This window comes from Triturus cristatus, chromosome 1_1 (assembly GCF_964204655.1).
Source record: "Triturus cristatus chromosome 1_1, aTriCri1.1, whole genome shotgun sequence".
NCBI lineage: Eukaryota > Metazoa > Chordata > Amphibia > Caudata > Salamandridae > Triturus > Triturus cristatus.
Window position 1 is genome coordinate 679,750,379 of NC_140579.1, and position 22,913 is coordinate 679,773,291.

Below are 22,913 nucleotides of genomic sequence, written 5' to 3' on the forward strand. Positions count from 1 at the left end.
AAAAGGCAGAGGGCGGGTGGCCTCTGACTCCAGGCAGGTCAAGTGCAGGGCCATTAGGTAGCGCTTTCGCGCGCTAATGGCCCTGCGATAACAGAAGGGAGAGGGGAAATTCCTTTGTCCCCTCGTCCCCCCCACCCATGTCCCCCGTGTCCCCCCCACTCCAAAATCTGGGGGGGATATATCCCCCGCGTCCCCCACACTTCCTACGCCCATGCCTGTAAGCTCTTAACAGAGAGGTGTGCTTTAATGACAGTTGCTTGGCTCGGTGCGCTGCTACTTCTGCCTGCTAGAGCCGAGGCTACCTCTCCGGGGGTGGGAGGGGCTGCTCGTGGGCCTGTCTGAGCTGTCCAATAGGTGAGACCTCCGAAGTCTCCCGAAGTCAGGGGATACACGATCCCAAGGGGATACCTGATATTACACAACACCTGGTTCCCAGGAGGCACGGGTTCATAAAGAAGAAAAGTCCCAGGCAAACCAGCAAGGTATCCTGTTGTGTGTTTTTTAACGACTCAAGGCCTGCTCTGAAACTACTTGTCTAGCGAAGGGGGAGGACTGCTGCCTGCTCTTCCTGCTTGAGTGGCAAGTACACTCAAGCTGCCGTGCTGCCGTAGTTCAAGCTTCTGGGACAGGACATGGGGGCTGGGACGGGATAAGGATTGGCAGGGAGGGCGCAACAGGCAGGCTGTTCTACGGACGTGCGCTGCCACTATATGCTCCACCTAATGAAGGAAAAAGAGGGGTTTCTGACACCAAATATCTGCCTAAAATTATAAATGTAAACAGGGAAGCTGTGATTTATCCTGGTTTCCTGGGTCCACTGTGCAGAAATCAGCCAGTCAACAAGTATCTATTCATGTTTTCTTATGTTGAGGCTTTGTTTTTACCCCTTAGTGCAGTCTTCTGCAGTTTGTAGAATATAGTGTGAATTCGACCGGAAGAGATCAGAGCGCTTTGCATAAGCACGAGTTACATTACACAAGGCCACATGCATTGTTCAAGGCATCGGGAAATTAGGGGATTTGCCCAGAATCACAAGAGTTTGAGCCAAAGCTGAGATTGGAGTTCCCGAGTTCCAAAGACTGCAGATCAGGCCAGGGCCGGCTTTAGGGCGGTGCGACCGGTGCCATCGCACCGGGTGCTGGCTTCCTGGGGGCGCCGAGTTTGCAACTTTATTATGCTTTTAAAGCACCTGCTGCCACGTTCCTTTCCTCCGGCAATTACCAGGCCTCACAAAAATGTCAAGATATCTCCTGTGATTAATGTACTTCCTGGCGAGAGATCAGAGTTTTGTGTATTTGAGGTTTTTGACTTATGTGAGGGTAGCACAGAGGGTTAATATGCCTACTGCAAAGAACGTGTACCAAGTAGATTACAGAGTGCATTTAATGTATAGATCAGCAGGTTACTGTTTATAAAAGAGCCATCCGTTTGCTACTTGCAATTTGTAACTTAAAGTCCTAATATAGAGTAGTGAGGTATTAACTTTCATCATAGAACTGCATACACACTGCAAAATATAGAACATTGATTAATGTTGCAAAAAGGGTTAATTTGGGTAAAAATTGATTCTCATTATTAAAGAAAACTCCCAACTATGCTGTGTCTTTTTCGACTCTGAGTTTGTGCGTCTCCGCACCAAGCACTCTTAAACTATACTGCCTACCAGTATGGATGACATGTGACTCCTACACTTTTAGTCCTTTGGCTTATGTAACAGTTCCTATACACTGATTTGCACAAGTATGATTGATTGTCTGCGTAATGTGTGTGTGATTCAAAGTGCTCGGACTCCCTACACTGGTATGAGTGGCACTATAAAGCAAATTCAATGCATCTGAGAGAGAGTGGTTAAAGAGACTTGGTCACTGTTAAAGAGTGCTAGTGAGAGAATCCGTGGTGGAGGCGGTCATTGGGGGCGCCAACTAACATTGACGCACTGGGCGCCACCAGCGCTAAAGCCGGCCCTGGATCAGGCTGTAACACCACATCCCGTTTAGAGGGAGGGAGGCAGAACCCACATGGAAGCTTGGCTCGTTATGGGCTTGAGGTTCCGCTTTCATGAACAAAAATGACAATTTAGCTGTAATTAAATAAAGGATTAAATAACGCAATGCCTTGCAGGCAAAAGGTTAATTTAGATCACCATTTCCTTTTATTAGTTACAATATTTATTTCCAAAAGCAATTCAGTGTTCCTGAACCAATAGGGAGTGTAGGTGGGTGATGGTAGAGGGGAGTAAGAGGGGTCAAGGTAGAAGCAACACGAGGGACAGTGTGTGGGTTAAAGTGAAAGCAACATGGGGAGGGTGGGTAAAGGCAGTGTAGCGAAGCCTAAGGAAGAGCACAACAGGAAGGGGGCCGGGCCATAGCCGTACTTGCAGTGCTGGGAGACGTGAGGCAAGGGGAGTGGAGCCGAGGGGGTGTCTCGGACATGAATCCTGATGTGTTAATGAAAACAATGTGAGCTTTCACTTCTTGTGCTCCGCACTCAGCTCTGCCACTCCCAGCTCTATAAATCAAAAGTGAAAGCGCTTGGGAGGGAGGGGTGGAGGGGGGGAAGCAGGCCACTGACAAGATCGTTGTGTGTAAAAGGCCGCTTTATTGGAAACAGGTGCACATTACAAATTAAAATCCTTGGCCGAAACGCCTTCCAAAACTAGGCCTCACTAAATATAACATGCCTAGCCCCGCCCCCCGCCCCCTCCCCTAAATACCTTCGAGCCCGCCCCCGCCCGTACATTACAACATTACAACAATATAAAAGCATTATAAAACATTATAAAACATTACACTCCTGTATAACCCCCCAACAATCTCTAAATCCAAACCTTCTGTTAACCAAAACTCCCCTGCCTGCCCCTTTTCAGCTATCGGCCCCCAAACTGTGTAACCGAACTAAATTTACCAAACTAACCTTTTCCTGTCGATAACCCCAACTCAACCCCAATCACTCCACCAACTTCCGGTAAAACTGACCAGAAATCACCATAACCCCCGCACAGCACCTGCTCCAAGCGACAAAGTACAAACATAGCAGAACCCCTTGCACATCTGTTCCCACAAAACGCCTGAAAAATTTCGCAAAAAAGGGGAAAAAACTGGAAAAACGTATACTGAAAACCCAAAACCCAAAACGAAAAAAGGAGGGAAAAACACCCAAAAACGTGTTTTTTGAGGGAGGGAGGGAGGGGACAAAAAACACGACACTATCCTCGCTCCCGGCCACCAGGTCACCAAACCTAAAATGGTGGCCGGGGGCGGGCTCCCAAGGTATTTATACCTGGGCAACATTTCGATACATTTGGGCTCTAATTGGGCTGGCTTTGGGCTATCTTTTCCCTACTAGCCAGCCCAAGTTCAAAAACCGCGCGGGGCCCGCAAACCCCTCCCTCCACACGCCCCCTCCCAAACTGCCCGGGGGTGGGGACTCCCTGCGGTCGCCTTCCCCCCCCAAGCCCCCCTTGGGAGGGAGGGGTGGAGGGGGGGAAGCAGGCCACTGACAAGATCGTTGTGTGTAAAAGGCCGCTTTATTGGAAACAGGTGCACATTACAAATTAAAATCCTTGGCCGAAACGCCTTCCAAAACTAGGCCTCACTAAATATAACATGCCTAGCCCCGCCCCCCGCCCCCTCCCCTAAATACCTTCGAGCCCGCCCCCGCCCGTACATTACAACATTACAACAATATAAAAGCATTATAAAACATTATAAAACATTACACTCCTGTATAACCCCCAACAATCTCTAAATCCAAACCTTCTGTTAACCAAAACTCCCCTGCCTGCCCCTTTTCAGCTATCGGCCCCCAAACTGTGTAACCAAACTAAATTTACCAAACTAACCTTTTCCTGTCGATAACCCCAACTCAACCCCAATCACTCCACCAACTTCCGGTAAAACTGACCAGAAATCACCATAACCCCCGCCACCCAGAAAGAGGGGGGCGGTGCAACTACCCTCCCCTCTTTCTGCCCCCCAACAAAAAAGGCTTTAAACACAACGAGCCTGATTCTGCCCCCTCAAGCACCGAGACAAGACCTCCCTGAGCTCCAACAAATAAAGATCCATGCCCAACCTCGACAAATGGACCCCATCTCCCCGAAAAAACTCTACCGCCTCAAAGCGGATATCTTTATGAGTGACTCTCCCAAAGCCCAAATCTCGGCAAAACCGGGAGATCTCCAAATTCACTTTCCTCCGAGACCTATCAACCGCCCTGGGCTTCAACGCCCCTCTCCACACCCTCCGCGGGACCAATTCTGTCCAGAGAACATGACAACCCGACCACTGCTCTTTCACCAACGCCAAGTCTCTTTTCATGGCTCGCAACAATACCACCCCTTTGACACTACAAAGATCATTCTCCCCCAAGTGAATTAAGAGAATATCCGGGCATTGACCCCTCACCATGGCCTTATTCAGACAGGGGATCAGCTCCCTCCAAAGCATCCCCCCCTTACCCTTCCATACCAATCGAAAAAGGCTGCCGTTGAAACCCAAACTTTCCCCAAAATAACTTTTGCACGCCTGCACGTGCGCCCACTTGACGAAGGAATGCCCCACAATCCACACCGTCAACTCCCTCGTGTGTGGCCCGGCCACCGAACCTGAAATGAAAAACAAATATGAGACTCACACCAAAGCAGTAGACGCAGGCGCCGAAGGAGGATCCTCCCGTACATATTTGTGAAAGCAGGAAGATGACCAACGCCCCAAGCGCATTATATCGCCCTGCGACCAACCCCGGTTATGCGCCTCGGTCGCTGCCCCAATCCTGAAAGAATGTGTCCCAAACTGCGCGCCATCCAACCCCAACTGCTGCAACCCCTTACGCAGGACCATGCGCAGCTGATAGTCAGAGACGCGCGCCCCGTCTACGTGTTGAAAAACTAGCTGGCCCCCCTCCCCCCCCGAGAGCGACCTCCACTGCCTGGCCCAGCGCAGCGGACATGTGCAACTAGGGGATCCTGCCTCCAACCAAACCCCTTTCCCAACCCCCTTCTGATCTGTTTTGGAGCTGGCCAACCAAACATGTACGCCAGTGTCCGACATGAAAACATCCTGCCAACAAATACCCCGCTTCAACTTGGTCCCCAGGAGCTCCGAAACCCTGAAAGCCCCGAAAAACATGAAAACCATAAGGGTAGAAAACAATGCAACTTCAAAATCGTCAGTGCAAACTGCAGGCAACACAGCCAGCAAACGAGCCAGCGTCTGCCAGGAAATCGGCAAACGGGACACCCCAGTACCGCCCCGTTCTCTCGCCCACCCTTCAAGCATCCTCCGACCTATTTCCCCAGCAGACGGGGCATAACCCCAAAAAAGCTTCCCCATGAAAGCAACCCCAGCCAACTTCCCTGCTATAGTGACCCGTGACAGACCCTTCTCAATGAGGTCAAGGATAAAATGAACCACATCCTCCGAACTGCGCCCCGGCTCTACCCTCCTACTAGCACCTGACGCCAAAAATTCCTTCCATGCCAAGGTGTACGCCGTACGCGTGGAAACCGACAAGGAACCTACCACCAGTTGAAACACCCTGCGTTGCCGACCGACCAAAGGTGCTCCGGCATCGGGGTCGGTGTCCTGTCCGCCTCTTTGGCCAGCCCATGGAATCTCTCCCACTGTGAACGAGACAAAGCATCCGCGATGTCATTGTCCACGCCCGGTACGTGCAAAGCCCTGAATGAAAGGTCATAGCGCAAACAGCCCAGCACAAACACCCTCAGTAATTTCAGAATCTGCTCATCCCTGGCCGATTGTCTATTGACTATTTGCACCACCGCCATGTTGTCCACACGGAAAAGCACCCTCTTGTGTTCCAGCTCTTTGCCCCAAATGGTCAATGCCACCAAAAGTGGGAAGAGTTCCAAAAAGGCAATGCTCCGCCCACCATTCTTCCACTCCTGAGGCCACTGCTCTGCACACCAATGCCCCTGCCAGTAGATGCCAAAACCTTCGCTGCCCGCCGCATCTGAAAACAGCTGCACATCCCACTGTACATCCTCGTCCCTGGCCAAAGGCACCCCGTTAAATGAGTGCAGGAAAAAGGACCACATCCGCAAATCCTCCTTCACCCCAGCCGACAGACGCACATGATGATGAGGCAAGTGCCGGCCTGCTAAGGCCCGGCCCAGGCGCCGACAGAAAGTCCGCCCCGCCCGAACCACCCTACAAGCAAAGTTCAGATGGCCTAGCAACACCTGTATTTCCTTCACCGTCACCTTCGGTCGAGCCAACATCTCTTCCAGCAAAACCAACATTTTAGATTTCTTATCCGCGGGCAGCCGAGCCTGCATGGCAACTGAGTCAAGTTCAATGCCCAGGAATGAAATGACAGTATCCGGCCCCATTGTTTTCTCCGGAGCTAAAGGCACCCCCAACTCCTCCATAAGCTCCTGAAACGACTCCAGTGCACGCCGGCACTCCGAAGAGCCCGGAGAGCCCACAAAAAAGAAATCATCCAGATAATGTGTGACCCAGCTGTGACCAGTGCGGTGCGTGAAAAACCACTGCAAAAAAGTGCTGAAGAGCTCGAAAAGAGCACATGACACCGAGCAACCCATGGGTAGCGCCTTATCCACATACCATTCACCCTCAAATTGTATGCCCAACAAAGGCCAGTCATCCGGATGAACCGGGAGCAGCCGGAAAGCCGACTTAATATCGCATTTTGCCATCCCTGCAGCCGCGCCCGCGGCCACAACCAGTGACATAGCAACGTCAACTGAGGAGTATGACACCGAAGCAGCGTCTTCATCGATAAAATCATTGACTGACGACCCTTCAGGCCATGACAAATGCTGAATCAGCCGAAACTGCCCCTCCTCCTTCTTGGGCACCACACCAATAGGGGAAATGATCAAATTAGGAACTGGCCATTCACCAAACGGGCCTGCCATCCTCCCCTCATGCACTTCCTTACGCAATTTTTCTCTCACCACCAGCTTGTGCTCTGCTGCGGATTTCAAATTATCCGCCCACCTTCTCTGCCGGGGCCCGTGGTACCCCAAATGAAAACCCTACCTGAAACCATCCAAAAGAGTTCGCTTTGCCACCAAGTCCCCGTAGCCATCCAAGGCAGCCTGAAGCCGAGCCAATTTAATTGGTGTAGGAGCCCTTCGGCCCAGGACCTTGTGCGCCCCTACCCCCTCGCCCACCCTGTGACTGCTGCGCGCTGCCAGACAACCCTGCACCTGCTTGCTGCCCTCCTGACGGCCTAACTCCCCAGCAGTTGACAAGGGAATGCCGCTTGCCGCACTTAGAACACTCATGTTTGTATTTACAATACTCTCGCGTGCACAGGCCCTTGTTGAAGTCCCAACAGGCCCCGACCCCAGATTGTGATGTTGCTGAGCCTCCCACCCCACCCCGGGTGGGCTTCCCCTGAAAGGGCCGGTAAACTAACGGCAGACCACTAGCCGTAAAAATCGTCTTACCCCCTGGCGCGGCCCCCATGGTATGTTGCCACAGGTCATTATCCAACTCACCCCATTTAGCTTCAGCATCCCAAGCCATACGGGCTCGAAATTCCTCGTCATACTGAGCCCAAGCATAACCCGTACCAGTGATTTGAGCCTTTCTAATAACGTCCATATACTTAAATATGGCTACGCAGCGCTCGGGAAACTTTTCGCAGTAAACGCTAGCATAAATTAAGAACGCCGCCGTCCAATTCTCGATTGTCAGCGGCACTTTAGGGCGCTTGGCCAACTCGTACTCCTCTTCCTTAGAACCCTCCTTAGACCTCACCTCCCTGTGTAACAGTTTCAGAATTTCAACATATTCCCCCTTCCAAATACGCTCTTTCGTCGCCAGCATTAAATGCGCACCCAGGGGCTTAGTCACCCCCATATAAGGGAGCTTCTTGATCTTTAGTTCCTTGCTCTGCGGCTTTTCCTTACCATCGCCTGCCTCCGCTAGAGACCCACTCTCCACCTTGGCCCCCGACAAAGCTCCCTCCGTCCCCGTGCCAACTCCCGTGTCCTTCACATACTTGCTTCTATATAATCTCCCCTCCGACAGACCCCCACCCCCATCCTCCCCAGACCCCACAGACACCATAATAGGTTTGGCCCGTGTTTTTGCGCTCTCACCTGGCTCTAAAGAGGGTGTGCGGACCGACTCCGACCGCCTCATACCCCTCGCCGAAGAATCCCTTGGAGGATGCGCCCTCGCTGACGGGCCGTGCTCTCCTGTAGGTTTCACCACCAAAGATTGTATGATGGGTGCCACACCCGGAACCTGCAACAGACTATGAGAAACATGAGAAATTCCCCCCCCCTCGGAGCCCCGAATCTCCCCTTCCTCGGGGCTGTCCTCATCATAATCCAGGAGTATGGGCTCATCCCCCAACAACTCCTCAGGAGCAAAATCCACTACTCGGGCCTTACCAGACCCTGAATGAGCACTGCCGGCCTCCGCGGCCTTAAAACCATCCTGCGGGGGAGCCGGCTGTACACGCCGGTCCTCCCCTCTACTCCGCCCAACACAACTGTCCATCCTTTCCGAAAATTCCGTCCACCTTGACCGGCGTGACGTTGGGGCCAGCGAGGCCGCGCCGGACCTTCGTGAGCTGGCCGCGACGGGATCCCCCGCCGGTACGGAATGTGCCGCGCAAGGCCTCATCCTCCCTTCTCCTCGGCGATATTGGGCCGTACCTCGCCCTACCGAGTCTGCTGCTCTGCTACCTGACCTATCCTGAAAAGAAAAAGTTTGGACTGATGTGCCGGGAGCCACGAAACTAACCACCTCCCGCGACCCGATACCGCTCGACAAACCCGCGCCTAATATAGCCCCTCCATACACACCCGCTCGCCCTACCCCCCCGCGCTGCGACGGCACCATCTCCTCCTCGTCCCCGCTCCACTCCAACCTAGCCTGCCCCAAAACAGACGCCGAGACCTCGCCATACTCCTCCCCCAAAGATAGCGACCTACCCGACCTCCTCCTGGCACGACCGCTCGCCCCGTAAACCCACCTCTCCTTGGCACCCCCCACCCCGCCCTGCCCCCGCACGCCCGACCCACCCACCGCACCTTCCGCACTACAACCCCGGACACCTTCGGCCCAGGAGGGAAAAATGTCCAAGCCTTCGCCCTCAAACCCTCTCCCAGACGCTTCACTATCCCCCCCAAACCACCCATCCCCTTCCACTCCCCCTTTGCCCGCCCCCCCCACCAACTCTGCGCCCGCTGAACGCCAAACCTCCCCTCCCTGGTCACTCAACCGAGCAGAACTCCCCCACTCTGACACCTCCTGCATCCTCACATCCTGCGCCGGACACCACCCCTCCACCTGCGCCCATTCCCCTTCTCCCAAGGAGCTCCCCCCCACACCTGCCAACGAAGACCCCGGCGAAAACAACAACGGGCTGTTAGGCGCTGCCTCACCACACCCCTTGGGTCTCTCCGCGGCGAATCCCGCCTCCGCATACTTCACACCACCCCTCCTGTCCGCCCCCTGCATCCCGGACCGCACCAAACCCGCCTCCAACCCTCCCGCACTCCCCGCAACAAGAGAAGAATCCCCACCATCAAAACCCGCTGGCCCGCCCCACAACTCTGGCCCCTGCTCGCGCCCCGCCGCCTGCGCCACCACCGCCGACCCGCCCACGCTCGCCACGGCGCTCCCCGCCCTCGCGCTACCTAATTCCACCTCAGGCACCGACGCCGAGCGCCTCTTATTGCCGCGCCCGCCTCCGCGCTGAACCACCCCCCACTGGGGGAGACAAGGAACGCTCTGCCGCACCACCGACAACGACCCCGATCCCCGCCGCATCACCCACGCCCGCCGCCCCCAAAACATTTACCCGACCGGCCTGGCCATACCGAGCGGGGGCCGCTCTCCGCACGCGCGGGCGTCCCCGCTCACTCACCGCCAATCGCGACCGCTTCGGAGACGTACACGCTGCCACCGCAGCCGCCACTCCAGCCGAGGCCTGCCGCGGGGGCCGCGACGGCCCCGCCCCCTCTCCGATGACCAAATCCATTCGACCGGCCTCTGACAGAAGCCGAAGAGCCTCTAACACTCTATAATCCTGGGACGCCATCGCAAACCAGACACCACTAGGCTTCACACTGTTGACAGGGGACAAAAAACACGACACTATCCTCGCTCCCGGCCACCAGGTCACCAAACCTAAAATGGTGGCCGGGGGCGGGCTCCCAAGGTATTTATACCTGGGCAACATTTCGATACATTTGGGCTCTAATTGGGCTGGCTTTGGGCTATCTTTTCCCTACTAGCCAGCCCAAGTTCAAAAACCGCGCGGGGCCCGCAAACCCCTCCCTCCATATGCCCCCTCCCAAACTGCCCGGGGGTGGGGACTCCCTGCGGTCGCCTTCCCCCCCCAAGCCCCCCTTGCAAAACAAACAATTCATCCGCTGCAGTTTTTCATGAAAGCACATATTTCGGATGCTATTTATTAGAAATTTAACAAGCATTTGCAGCGGAGGCCAGCACTTACCACCATCATCATGGTTCCGTACCGCATTTATGCTGGCTGCGTGCCGGCGGCTCTGGCGCCGAGGCTGAACTTCGGAGCTGGAAAGGGAGTGGTGGGGTAACTTGCCTGGTCCAATTTGTTTTCGGGTCCTGCTGGCTGACAGGTTTGCATTCCGTTCTCTTGCCGTTGCCGCTTCTGTCTCTCCCGGGTGTTACAGGCTGGCTCACGAGCAGCTCCCGCGGCTCAGGTTTGGGGCGGGGTCAGCGAGAGGTTCCCACACTGCGTGCGGCAATGAGGCATGAACGGTGAAGACTGAAAGTAAGCAAGTTGGCCGCTTTGAGTTTTTCAACTAAGCAAGGAGGTAGATCTCTGGAGAACACACTCATACCACAGTATTGTTAATTCTTCTGCACTCCTTACATAACATAATATATCACTCTCCACTTACTCAGGCAACCGTCTTCCAAGCCAAAATATAATTCAGACTGAAATGCAATGCATACACTTATTATCAGTTTAAAATACATTTTACTATTCTTAAAATTTCGAAAAAACTCAGAAAAAGTACATTGTTTTTAATACATAAATAGGTTCTACATTAAATACATAGCAATATCCTTCAACATGATTCCTAAACAATCATAGACACAAAAATAATTGTAACCCTACTTGCTACAGGCAATAGATAATTCCTGTTTAAAGATGTATTAGATCCCAAAGCTTTATACAATCTGTCTGGCACTTTTTAGTGAGGACAATTTTTCCTTATCATCTAAAAGTCCTTTGCTATTAGGGATTCGAAAAAATACAGGAGCGTCGACGTGTTTCGGTGGTCTAGAAGCTTAGAGGGCTTAACCACCTTCCGCAGGACAGATTCTTAAGGTACAAGTCATATCTATTCTAAGAAAAAGGAGGAAGGTATCAACTTACATCCTAATATTCCTTCATAATCATCAAATATAGTCTTAAAAACATCCTATGTATCACAGGTTAAAAACATTTTATACGTTATACAGTTTATCTTAAAAAGAAGTTTTGCTGAAAAGGTTTACATTGCATTTCAAGGTGAGATCTACAGACATCAGTCTGACTCTCCAATCATCCTTACATTTATATATTTAATGGTACATCCATCTCTCGCTCCCATGCAATACACTACTATAGATCTTCTTTGTTATGAAAATCTGCACTTGATTCTGACCGTAAAAGACATCCGTCATGTATCAGTTTTGGGACTAAAATTAGTCCTATCCTATATCTTCACAGTACTTTATTCTGCTTCTGAAAATATTAAGTATAACATACTTGTGGGTAACAGAATGGCCATTATTTTAATTACTTCTTTTTAGTATTCTCACTAGATTGAGTACCTTGGATTTTTTTCACATTCCAGACTTTGTCCCTTTCTTCTTTATTTTGTATCGTGCTGGTACTATCCCTGTTTGTTAATCTTGGTGGTATCTTCGCATCAGCCGTAAATTTTTAGGGGTCGCGTATATGAAATGCTAGAATAAACGGGGCATTATGTTCAAATAATCTACTACCCTTGCATTCAAACTTGTCATAACACAAGAGTAATATCAGGCTTACCTCAAAAGGTTTTTCTTCTTTAAAATATAATAGGCGAGGGTGATTTGACCCGCACTACTCTCCTGCCCTTGCAGATTTATGATGTATCTGTCCGGGTTGTGCTTGACAGTCTGTGAATAAACACATAACTTTATTTGTACCGACTAATATACTTGTCTTATGTTAGGTAAGGAGTGCAGAAGAATTAACAATACAGTGGTATGAGTGTGTTCTCCAGGGATCTACCTCCTTGCTTAGTTGTTTTAAGAACCCTGTTCCCTGGAACTAGTTTGGGTTATCTCTCTTTTTGTCAAACGCTCTGAGTTTTTCGCCACCGCCTCTCATCACGCTAAGTTGGGCTAATGCACTGACAACGCTCCCCTTCCGGGTCTCCTTCCAAATCATGGCATACGGTGTGTTCGGTGCAGGCGCAGCCCCAAAGGTGTTGCGCGCACACGAAACCAAAAAAAAATGCGAATGTACCCACCAATCAGAGGACAAACAAGCATTTAAAATGTAATTGGACTCGTATTTACGCGAGCCCTAGTGCATTTTAAACGGAAGTGCTAGCATCAAAGAAGGCAAGAACGGGAGGGGGTGGGAGGGGTAGTGGTGATTGAAAAAGTCACGGATTACGGGAGGGAACGGGGAGAGGCAGGGGAACCAAACAGTTTTTATAGTAAAGGGGCCGATAGCCTCGGAATGAAAAAAATGACAACATGCCGGTCAGGAGGTGAGATTACCAAGCCAAGCACCAATCCGAATGCCAAAATTATGATTCAAGCCAATCAAAAATAAGGCTGGAAAGTGGGCAGAGCTTCCCCCGCTATACTGTATACAGCATCTCTCGACGAGACAGCGCATGCGCTGCCTAAGCAAGACCTAAAAAACTGCTGCCCTTTCCTCAAGCTCCCCAATATTCCATTCACTAAAGATATGGAAAAGATGGTAAAATGGAATTTAACTAAAATCTCAAATTAAATTCCACTTTTACTGAAAAAGAGTGCACTAGCAGACATAAAATGCACCCTCAGAGAAGAGTGTTATGAAAAAAGTCAGAAAGTAAGGTTTGCTTTGTACCTGGTTCCCTTGACAGGCTTACCCAGAAAGCTATAGCACAGCAGATACTTTTTAGGTCGAGCCTAGCGGCAGAGCGCATGCGGTGCTTGATCTGCGAGGCATGCAATTGTTGAGTATGCTGTGCAAACCTCGCCTTCTCTCCACCCATATTTTTGATTGGCTGGTGTCATTGTCCTTGATAAATGCTGTTTTCAGATTGATAATGAGACTTGTTAGTCCCTCCTTGTTACCGCCCTGTCGCCATTTGTTACCTGCCATGAGGACTGGATCTTTTACTTGTGGCGTTACACGGTTCCCTTCATAAGTCGCTAAGCAGCATTTTTTTTTTATTTGCAGCGCGGTCCGCTTTCACTTTAGCAGCCGCGCTTGTTTATTTAATTAATTGACATTGGAAATAACAATGCCTTTTATTTTTGTTTTCGTTGTTAAAACATAAATAAAAGGCATTGGGACATATGTACAAGGGGTTAACGCCGCCTTAGTATGACTATTCCGTCGGTTTTGCAGCAAGATTTTTATTGCCGTATGTACAAGCTGTCGCTAACCTCTGTTAGCGGCAGTTTTACGGCGAAAACGTCCATTCTAAAGATTGCCACTTCTGTTAGTGATACTGACATGTAAGGGAGGCGCTCCCGTGCAAAAACGGCCGCATACCCCACTTTGCGATATTTACAAGGGGAATCCTGAAGTATGGAGGACCAAAAAAACTGCCGCTAACTGCAGTTATAGGCAGTTTTTTTAAGACCAGAAAATAGCTGGTCTTTTGGAGATAACACTTGGGGCCTCTTTCCAGCAGGTTTTGGTGCTTGACAGTGTGAGAAGTTGGCCTGGTATTTGCTGTCCACTAGTTATAGTGGGCACCTTGCACCAGTCCAAACGACCCTTATTGATGATTAGGTTAAAGACAACCTTTATTGAAAGCTATCCTAGTGGTAGCTATGGAGAGCAGCCTTCAGGCTAAGTCTCGAAGGAATGAAAAGCAGCTTGGTTTACCAGATTATAACCTCCTGAATGACCAAATGAAAGGAGAACCACACAAGCTATATATAAAATATATGTATTTATTACTCAACACTCTCTACTAACCTCTTTATGAGATTAGAGAACAAGGTACACAATATTAAAGCACCAGAACGACAGTAAATAGCACAATACACAGTGGGCTCCAGGGGGAGGCCAAACCATATACTCAGAAAGTGGTATACCTACCACGACTTGACTAGAGCTAGTGCCTAGAGCACGTAGAATCGCTGAGAACCCAAGTAACCACCCAAGGTAGTGATACAGGGGACCCACGGGGGACACGTGCAGTGTGAGAACACAGCCGTGAGCTCCGTACAATCCTATGGGAAAGTCATGGTTGAAATTTTAAATATTAAGGACACTTAGGAGAGGACTTCAAGCAAACCCTTTGGAACATAGAAGGTTCTAAGGCCAGCACCCTTGAGAGTACCAATGTACCCGTGTGACCTATCCCAGGAGAGCCGGGTGCATAGGGGGAAGTGGTGTAGGAAACGCTTGTTGATTTCAATGGCGTGATGCGAAGAAGTGCTGCTGCCGGGAGGATGAGAAGTGTCCAGTGTGATCCAAGCCTGGATCGGAGCTGAGAAGAACCTGAAAGCAGAGGGGACAGAGTCTGGGTCACTTCACAGTGACCAAGGGCACGTTAGATGAATGCCCACCAATGGCGGATGTTTCAGGTGAGATGAGGTGAAGCTTGACTCTGCAGCCACGGGGACCAGGAGATGTCAACAACAACCAAAGTCCGCAGGTGAGCTGTCCCACGAAGGATGTCGAGTGCTAGGGGGTCAGTGTCCGGATTGGAGACCAACAAACCTTGGCAACTGCAACCCACGAGGTCAGAGAAAAGATGCTTTGGTGGGGACCAGCAAGGTCCTGGGGACTCCCCAAGTGATGGAGAGTCGGTGCACATCTGGAGCAACCAGGAAAACCCACTTAAAGTTAAAGTTACCTTCACAGGGACCCACAGGTCGACGGACCAGGAACCGCGAAGGGACCTCAAGCTGAATCACAAAATACCAACCCACAGATTACTCGTGTAGTGTAGGCCGGTAATCTTCAGTGGAAACTCTGCTCGGGATCAGAAACACAAGTAGCCCAAAGCACAGCCTCAGGAGTCACCAAAAAGCATATGCTGCTGCAAATGTACACGGTGCCCAGGGATTCGGGTTGCACGGTCCCCACGAGGGAAGCGGATCTCAGAATTGCTGAGAGCATGGACCAACCTCAGAGACCACGGGAACCCACCTCCTTTATTGCAAAAATCTTTGAAGTCCTTCAGGAGCTGTGCAGATGCAAACCGGTCAGATGTGTTTAAGGTGCCTGCCTTGCAGGGGAGTAACTCCTTTACTCCAAGGGAGATTCTTCAGTCATCCAGCGTAGTGTAGATAGTTGTAGCACTTGGTTTCTGTAGCAGAGTTTCGTCCAGGTAAATCTAAAGACCTGTCGCCAGGGGTTCCTACTTTATACCCAAGGAAGGGGTGGGACAAACTCTTGGGACCCACCTATGGGAGGGTCAGGACAGAGGGGTGGCTACACTCATGTCCTTTGTCCAGTTTCACACCAGAGCAGGGGCTGATAGCCCCTGCAACCGATTTGAGCTGAATTATGCACAGGGACACCAAATGTGCCCCCAGTGCAGACATCAAAGCACTCTCAGAGTGCACCCACCCAGCCCCAATACACTAAAGCCTGTGTGGGAGGTGGTCACACCTCCTTGTGATAGGAAACCTATTGTCCAGCCATCCACTGCCGGACTTTCGTCCAGCAGCAGGAGGACAGACTCGTGTCTGTGGCTGGCAGCATCTATTTTGTGATGCAAGGGTCTGTAAAGCTGCTACCTGGTGTACCGGTGTTGTCATATTTCTCCCTCTAGTAGGGTGAAATCATACCTCCCACACCAGTTACTGGTGTGGAGGTATGATTCCAAGCTGTTTGACACCAAACACGACATGTGTCCATGCAGCCGTTTTAAAGTTAGCAATTACAGCGAGGTTATAATGAATATGAATATAGGTTCCTAAAGCTGCAAAGGGGCTCTGCTCTTGCATGGGCCCCCTCCCACATAAAATCCAGCACCCTGCCTTCAGGATTGCTTAGGCCTGCCATAGGGGTGACTGGTAGGTTTATATGTGCAGTGATATAGGATAAATATAGTGAATCTATATCTAAGTAAGGGGTGCAGGCACCACCTTACACAGGCTGCTGTAGCAGACCTGTTGTGTCATTTTGAATGGTCTCCCAGGGGTGGCATCATTCATGCTGCAGACCCTGAGAGGCCTCTGGGGTACCTATGCCCTAGGTACATAGTATACCATATACTAGGGACTTATAAGGGTACCCAAGAATCCAATCTGGCGTGTACCTAAAGTACATGCAATTAATTTAGAGGAGAAAGCAGCTAGGCTGCGGTCCTGGATAGCAGGATCCCAGCCAGTCTAAGTCAAAAACAGTGAAACATCAGCAAAAAGTGAGGGTAACTATAAGAAGCAGATCCTAATCTCCTACAGACAGCACTGCAAGCAATGTTGCTGCACTGCCCTGCTACAAAACCACAGAGCAGGAATGCGCACTGATCCAGCGGGTTACTAACCTCAGGTACTCAACTACCATATATTCACCTGGGCCCATACACACACACACACACACAGGCTAGTAGATACCGCCGGGGTCAATTTGTTGTACTAATACCTGTAAGATAAATGTATCTAATCATTTCTTACCAAACCTTTCTGACCAAATATACTTTCCTCTGGTCAATGGACCTTTTAGTTAACTTTGTAGGTAAAAATTGACATTAGAATAAACCTTTAATAACCACAGACTCAGGAGAGTTTTAAATGTTTATCTAGTTAAATTCATGTGAGCCAAGAAATAAGAATACAATTAGAACACCTTTTTCTCCAGGGAAAGGAAGGGAATAAAATTTTAGCAGAATAATCGTTAAACAAAGTTATTACGATGACAGTACCTGAATAGGGAGAAAACAGAGAGAGCAGTACAATGACATACTACACAGAATTATAGTTACCTAGAATGGTGTGGAAACCAACCCCTTGGCCAAGGAGCTGGAATGTGTCCCCTGGGACAGATCAGGTGACAAAGGCTCAGAACAGGACTCAGGGACAGGATAGATGACCTCTTCTAGATACGACGCCTGCGTCGCACCCCTCTCTGACATTACTTTCCTCCTCGATTCTTCCGCGATCTTCTTCTATTATGTGCCTCCTCGGTTCTTCCGCGATCTTCTAATTAATTGGCTCAGAATTCTAAATCTGGAAATGGATCTTCTTCATTATCCATTTAATTCTCGGACATCATCTTGGTCTCTCAGCATTCTGGTCTCGCTGCGGTCTCTCAAGTAACTAACTACCTCAATTATACCCTTCTAATGGCATGTACCACCTCTAAATGTTTCAAATTTATGAAACTCTGATTGGACAGGGAAAGGGGAGATGATCATCACACCATGCTAAGTTTAATATTTTTCTTTAAGCCCATTGTTCAGTGTTTCCGCCCCTTAATTTACTTTCCTATGCTTTATTTCCCACCGAGTTCACATTTTTATCGATCAAAATTATACATTTTAATATTTTCTTCATTCATCAGTCAAGAAGACAACTTCGTTCCCAGGACATGTAGAGGTCGTGGCCTTGGATGAGTTTCAAATACATTTGTCATGGTCCCTGGCGGGTTACAAGTGCGCCTGTGCGGAGGCCACGTGGGGTATGGACTTCGGTCATCCTTTGAGGCACAAAATACAAACTAATAAAGAAGTCAGAAAGAGACATATTAAATTCAAATAAAATGATTTCACTGTATACCATCTATCTCTACTCTAGCCCCCTTTACTTATATAAATCTTTCGCATTAGCATTTTATTACATTTGCATGGTTTAGTTTCAGTAAAAGCATGCGCATTAACATATAAGTTCCAAGCGGCCATCTTGAAAGCGATTATGCAGCTGCAAAGATTTCCCTCCAAAGCATAGACACGTCATTACTACGTAGATGTAGTTGACGCATACGCAGTAAAGATTCCCGCGTTAGCAGCCATTTTTAGTTACTCTCGGGTTACTTGTTAGTAAGACACATAGGCAAGCTTCCCCTAAGCTTAAATGTATGAATAGTGATGCATTATTAGTATTTGCAAACACAATTATTACAGTATTATGAGTTATCTTAGAAGATTGCATCCGAGCAAGTCTCTTTTATACGAGTCCTTGCTCCATCAATCCCCTCTCTGATGGCATTTTATTGCATCACTAATTTCCCATCACCTAATCAGATGCCAACTTTAGCACATCTCAATTCCCTCTTCAACTTTTTCATTTCCTTCCTTTTCATTTCTGTACTGTAAACCCTTCATTCTTTTATATAGATTTCCTTTCATTTCTTCAAGTTGTATTTCCTCGTACTTTCTTTTCTTTCGATTTTAATTCACTTCATACCTTTTTTCTTTTCTTACAACATTTGAACCATATCATTATTGCTAAGACTAATAGTGTTATTCCCAAGATTGGCAATATCATTTGACCTATTATGCTCATACCTATGTTACAAAACCAGCTCCCTATGGTAGTAATACTATTTGTTAATTCTTTCCATACACTGTCATCTTCCAGTGGTTTCAAATCTTCTTCCAGTTTTGCGATATTTCTAATATATCCTCCAATTTCACCAATTTTGTCCGGGATGTATGTGCAACAATGTTGCGCTTTCAGCATTTTACATACTCCGCCCTCTTCTGCCAAAAATAGCAGTCAAGAGCAAGTCGATTTTGCAAAACCATAGATCTAATTGCAACAATTTCTGTGTTGATCATCAAAAATCCTCCAGCAGTTTCAGTAGATAACCGATCCACTACTGTAGACAGCTGACAAATATTTTGTGAATTCAGAGTTACTCCCACTGAAGGTATAAATGGACTAAATATATCACCTACTATTTCAGAAAAACTAGCTCTTTTTGTATTTGTTAGTTTTTTTTGCCTCTTCATTGCTTCCTGTGATTCTTTTCACATGGTACACTTTTGGGAATACTATTCCAAAACAGCAACTCCCGTACCAATGATCAGGCAGCCTGAAATAGGCTTTATTGCCACACACGTAATAAACTCCAGGAAATACTGGATCTGTTCCACCTTTTAGTCCCCATCCCCCAATAACTAAGAAATTATGTTCACATTCACTGGAACCAATAAATGCATTGCTATATTCAGTCTTTAATCTATGGAGGCAGATCTTCCCTTTCTTTTCAAAGTCCAAGGACATAGCAGCATGTGTCTTGGCAGTTGTATACATTTCTTCTTTCTCAGCCCATTGAGGTATCTGAGGTTTCAGTTCAGAAGCCCTTCTTTGGAAGTCCTGTCTCCTTTGCTCAACTAAATTTAAAAATATCTTTTCTTCTTCTTAGAATTTACATGTTAAATTGTGCTTGTGTGCTTCAGCTATATCTATTGTTTTCATAGTTAGAAAATATTCTCCCATAAACCGTGCATCCTTAGTACTAATAACTGGGTTCATGCTCTTTCGCATAGGAACCTCGGAAAAAAATCACATCTACATTAGAATAATAGTATTGTAACTTTCCTGTTCTATAAAATAAACTGGCTAAAGTACTACAAGAAATACCATAGGTTAATGGAATATGGTGATATGTTACACCTTCTGCTACTGATGCCGGTAATTTCATACACACATAACAATCACTAACTTCCATAGTGTCCACGTATTGCACTAACAGCTTTGTAAAAAGATTTAAAGCAGTGTCATTATTTGTCACAGTATGATGTACATCTAACTCATCTGGTGCTCCTAAATCTACTCTGTCGCTTTTAATTTTAGACTCATCTGGTGCTTCTGTTGCTATTCTCTCCTTTATTGTTAGCTACCCTTTCATGCGTGTTTGTGTTATTCTTTTCTTTTGTAACCATCAAATAAGGAATGGCTACTGTTAGTACTAACCAAATTATAAGTACTAAAAATATACTACATATCCATATTCTACAACATTTTTGTACACAATTTTGTTTTGGTTTTCCAGCAGCCCTATCATCAGCCATTATGGGCTAAGAAGATTTCTCTTCTTTACTTTCTTATTATTTGTGAAATATAAATTCTAGGGGAATTGTCAGGTTGGTCTTACTTCTTCGACAATCTGTTCTGCATTTATTTCTTCTTCACTTTCTTCATTTAAATCTAGATTCTGGAATTCTTCAAGAATTACATAGGTCCAATCAGGACCCTTGAACTTATTGTTCAATACTTTTAATCTTTGACTTTTTCATTTGGGATTATCAGTAAATGTCCCAGACTGACTAGAAATGTTATTTAGTTGGTCAGGTTCTTCATTAATTTTCTTGAAATGATACTTTAATCTTTTCATACCACCTGGCCAATTATCACCTCTGCTTATCCTTTTTGCTTGCACTGCATTTTCACTGTCTTCGAGTGCACTTTTATTTTCATTAAGTTGGGGCACAATTTGGTTATTTTCGTTTTCAGAACCCCTCTCTGTCTGACCTTGTCCCGGGCTTATTTCTGTAACGTCATTTTCTGCCTGGATGCGTTCTTCTTCCCTAGTATGACCCTGTTCAGGTTTTATCTTGATTTTCTTTTCTTCTTCTACCTGAACTTGTTCTTCTTTTCCTAACTGGTCCTGCTCAGGTCTTACTGCACTTTGGTTTACTGCAGCCTGAACGTGTTCTTCTAGACCTATCTGTCCCTCTTCAGACTCATGAATGGTTTCATTCACTTCTGTCTGAGTAGATTGTTTTCACCTTGTCTGATCCTGCTCAGGTTCTCCAACAGCTGTATTTTCACTTTTCTGAGCTTGTTCTTCTATACCTGACTGGTCCTCACCATTCTCCTGTCTTTCTAACCGGATTTGGCTTCTTGTTCTCACGTTTACTTCAGGTATGTCAACCACTGGTATCCAGTCATCCTGACTTATGCTCGGTTGATCTTGATCAGCTACTTCAGGATCTGTTATTCTAAGTCCTTCAGCTGCACAACCTTCTGCAGCCTCAACTGCTTGAGTCAGTTGGGGTTCTTCCTCGTCAGGTGCTGGTACTCTCTTAGTGTGGTTTGCATGAATCCAATTAGACAAGCCTGCATACTTCACTGCTGTTGTTGTAACCAATATAACCTGATGTGGTTTTTCCCACCTTGGTGCAAGGCACGACTCTCGAGTGTGATTCTTCAACAACACCCAGTCACCGGGATTTAGATCATGTGCTTGATCCGGCTGCCTGGCAACTGCGTCCTCTCCAACCTGGTGAGAGATAGAATGCACTAGGTTAGCCAGTTCTTTGCAATAGTCTAATACCAAATCATCAGTTATATTCAACAGTTTGTGTCCTGGTATACATGCCTGCCTCATTGCTCTTCCCATGAGTATTTCATGGGTACTCAATCATGTATTCTTGTCAGGAATGCTTCTGAGTCCTATCAGAACAAGAGGTAAAGCATTAGGCCACTCCAGTGGGGTAGAGCCACATACTTTTGCCAGTCTTATTTTTATTGTGCCATTTATTTGTTCTACCACTCTAGAAGCCTCAGGGCGATATACACAGTGCAGTTTTTGTTCAATTTTAAATGCTTCACAGATTAGTCGAATTATTTCATTATTAAAATGAGACCCTTTATCTGATTCCAAAGTTACTGGAAAACCGAACTGTGGAATCAGTTCTCTAAACAATAGTTTGGCAACTGTTATACTGTCATTTCTTCTAGTAGGGTATGCCTCCACCCACCGTGAAAATAAACAAACTATAACGAGTATGTACTTCAAACCTCTGCAAGGTGGTAATTGAATTAAATCTATTTGTAGCCTTATAAATGGGCCTTCTGCCTTTCCAATTTTTCCCATACAGACCACTGTTTTCCTGCCTGGATTCATTTGTTGACAGGTTAAGCATCTCTGGCATAGACTCTCTGCTACATTCCTGAACTTTGGATTAAACCAATACTGCCTAAAGAGTCGTATCTTTGCATCCCTGCCTATATGGGTGTCTCCATGGTACATCCTAGCCAATTGTGAAAGCATACAATCTGGCCTGCCATCTAGGTAAATTCATACATCATCTTCTGACCTCTTTTGGCACCCTACTTTGGAGAGGTGTTGTGCAGCAGCCAGGGCAGCTGACTTCGGAGCACAGGGCTCGCAGATCGATCCCCGGCTCCGGCAGCAGCTCAGCTCAGCACCATGTGACTCTGGGCAAAAGCTCACTTAATTTCCACAACAGCCCCCAGCGCCTTGAGACCCGTAAGGGTGAGTAGTTTGCGCTTTACAAATACGGATTTACATTTTACTTTCACCCATTCTTCCTTTTCTCTCATTTCTACCTCATCTTGCAGTTGTCTTAATTCTTCCCATGTTTCCAATCCTGAGAGTAGTATAAGTTGGCAGCTAATTCCACTTGTTTCGATTTTCTTGTTTACCCCCAATTTATTTCTGGCACAGTATTGGGGAACTTGGTCAGCATACCTATTGTCGGCTGACACATAGTCATCTCCTGACTGTTGTGTGGCACACTTAACCACTGCCACTTATTTTGGCAATTGTATTGCTTCAAGCAGTTCCTTTACGAAATTTCCATTTTTAATTGGGCATCCTAAAGAAGTCAAGAAATCCCTCTGCATCCAAAGTTGGCCAAAATCATGCACAACCCCGTAACCATACTGACTATCAGTAAAAATGGTTACTTTCCAGTTTTTCCCAATTTTGCAAGCTTTAATCAAGGCTATCAATTTGGCTACTCGTGCAGATTTGACTCCTGGTAAATAGGATGCTTC

General features: G+C 47.7%; 1 protein-coding gene across 1 annotated transcript in view; it reads left to right on the forward strand.

Annotated features, from left to right (window-relative positions):
* Positions 1-390: 390 nt before the first annotated feature.
* Positions 391-22,913, forward strand: part of LOC146870880 (uncharacterized) — a 179,506-nt gene continuing 156,983 nt past the window's right edge. Inside the window, exon 1 of the mRNA XM_085647074.1 lies at positions 391-482. The gene's annotated coding sequence lies outside the window, so the exon portion shown is untranslated. The remainder of the gene's footprint in view (positions 483-22,913) is intronic.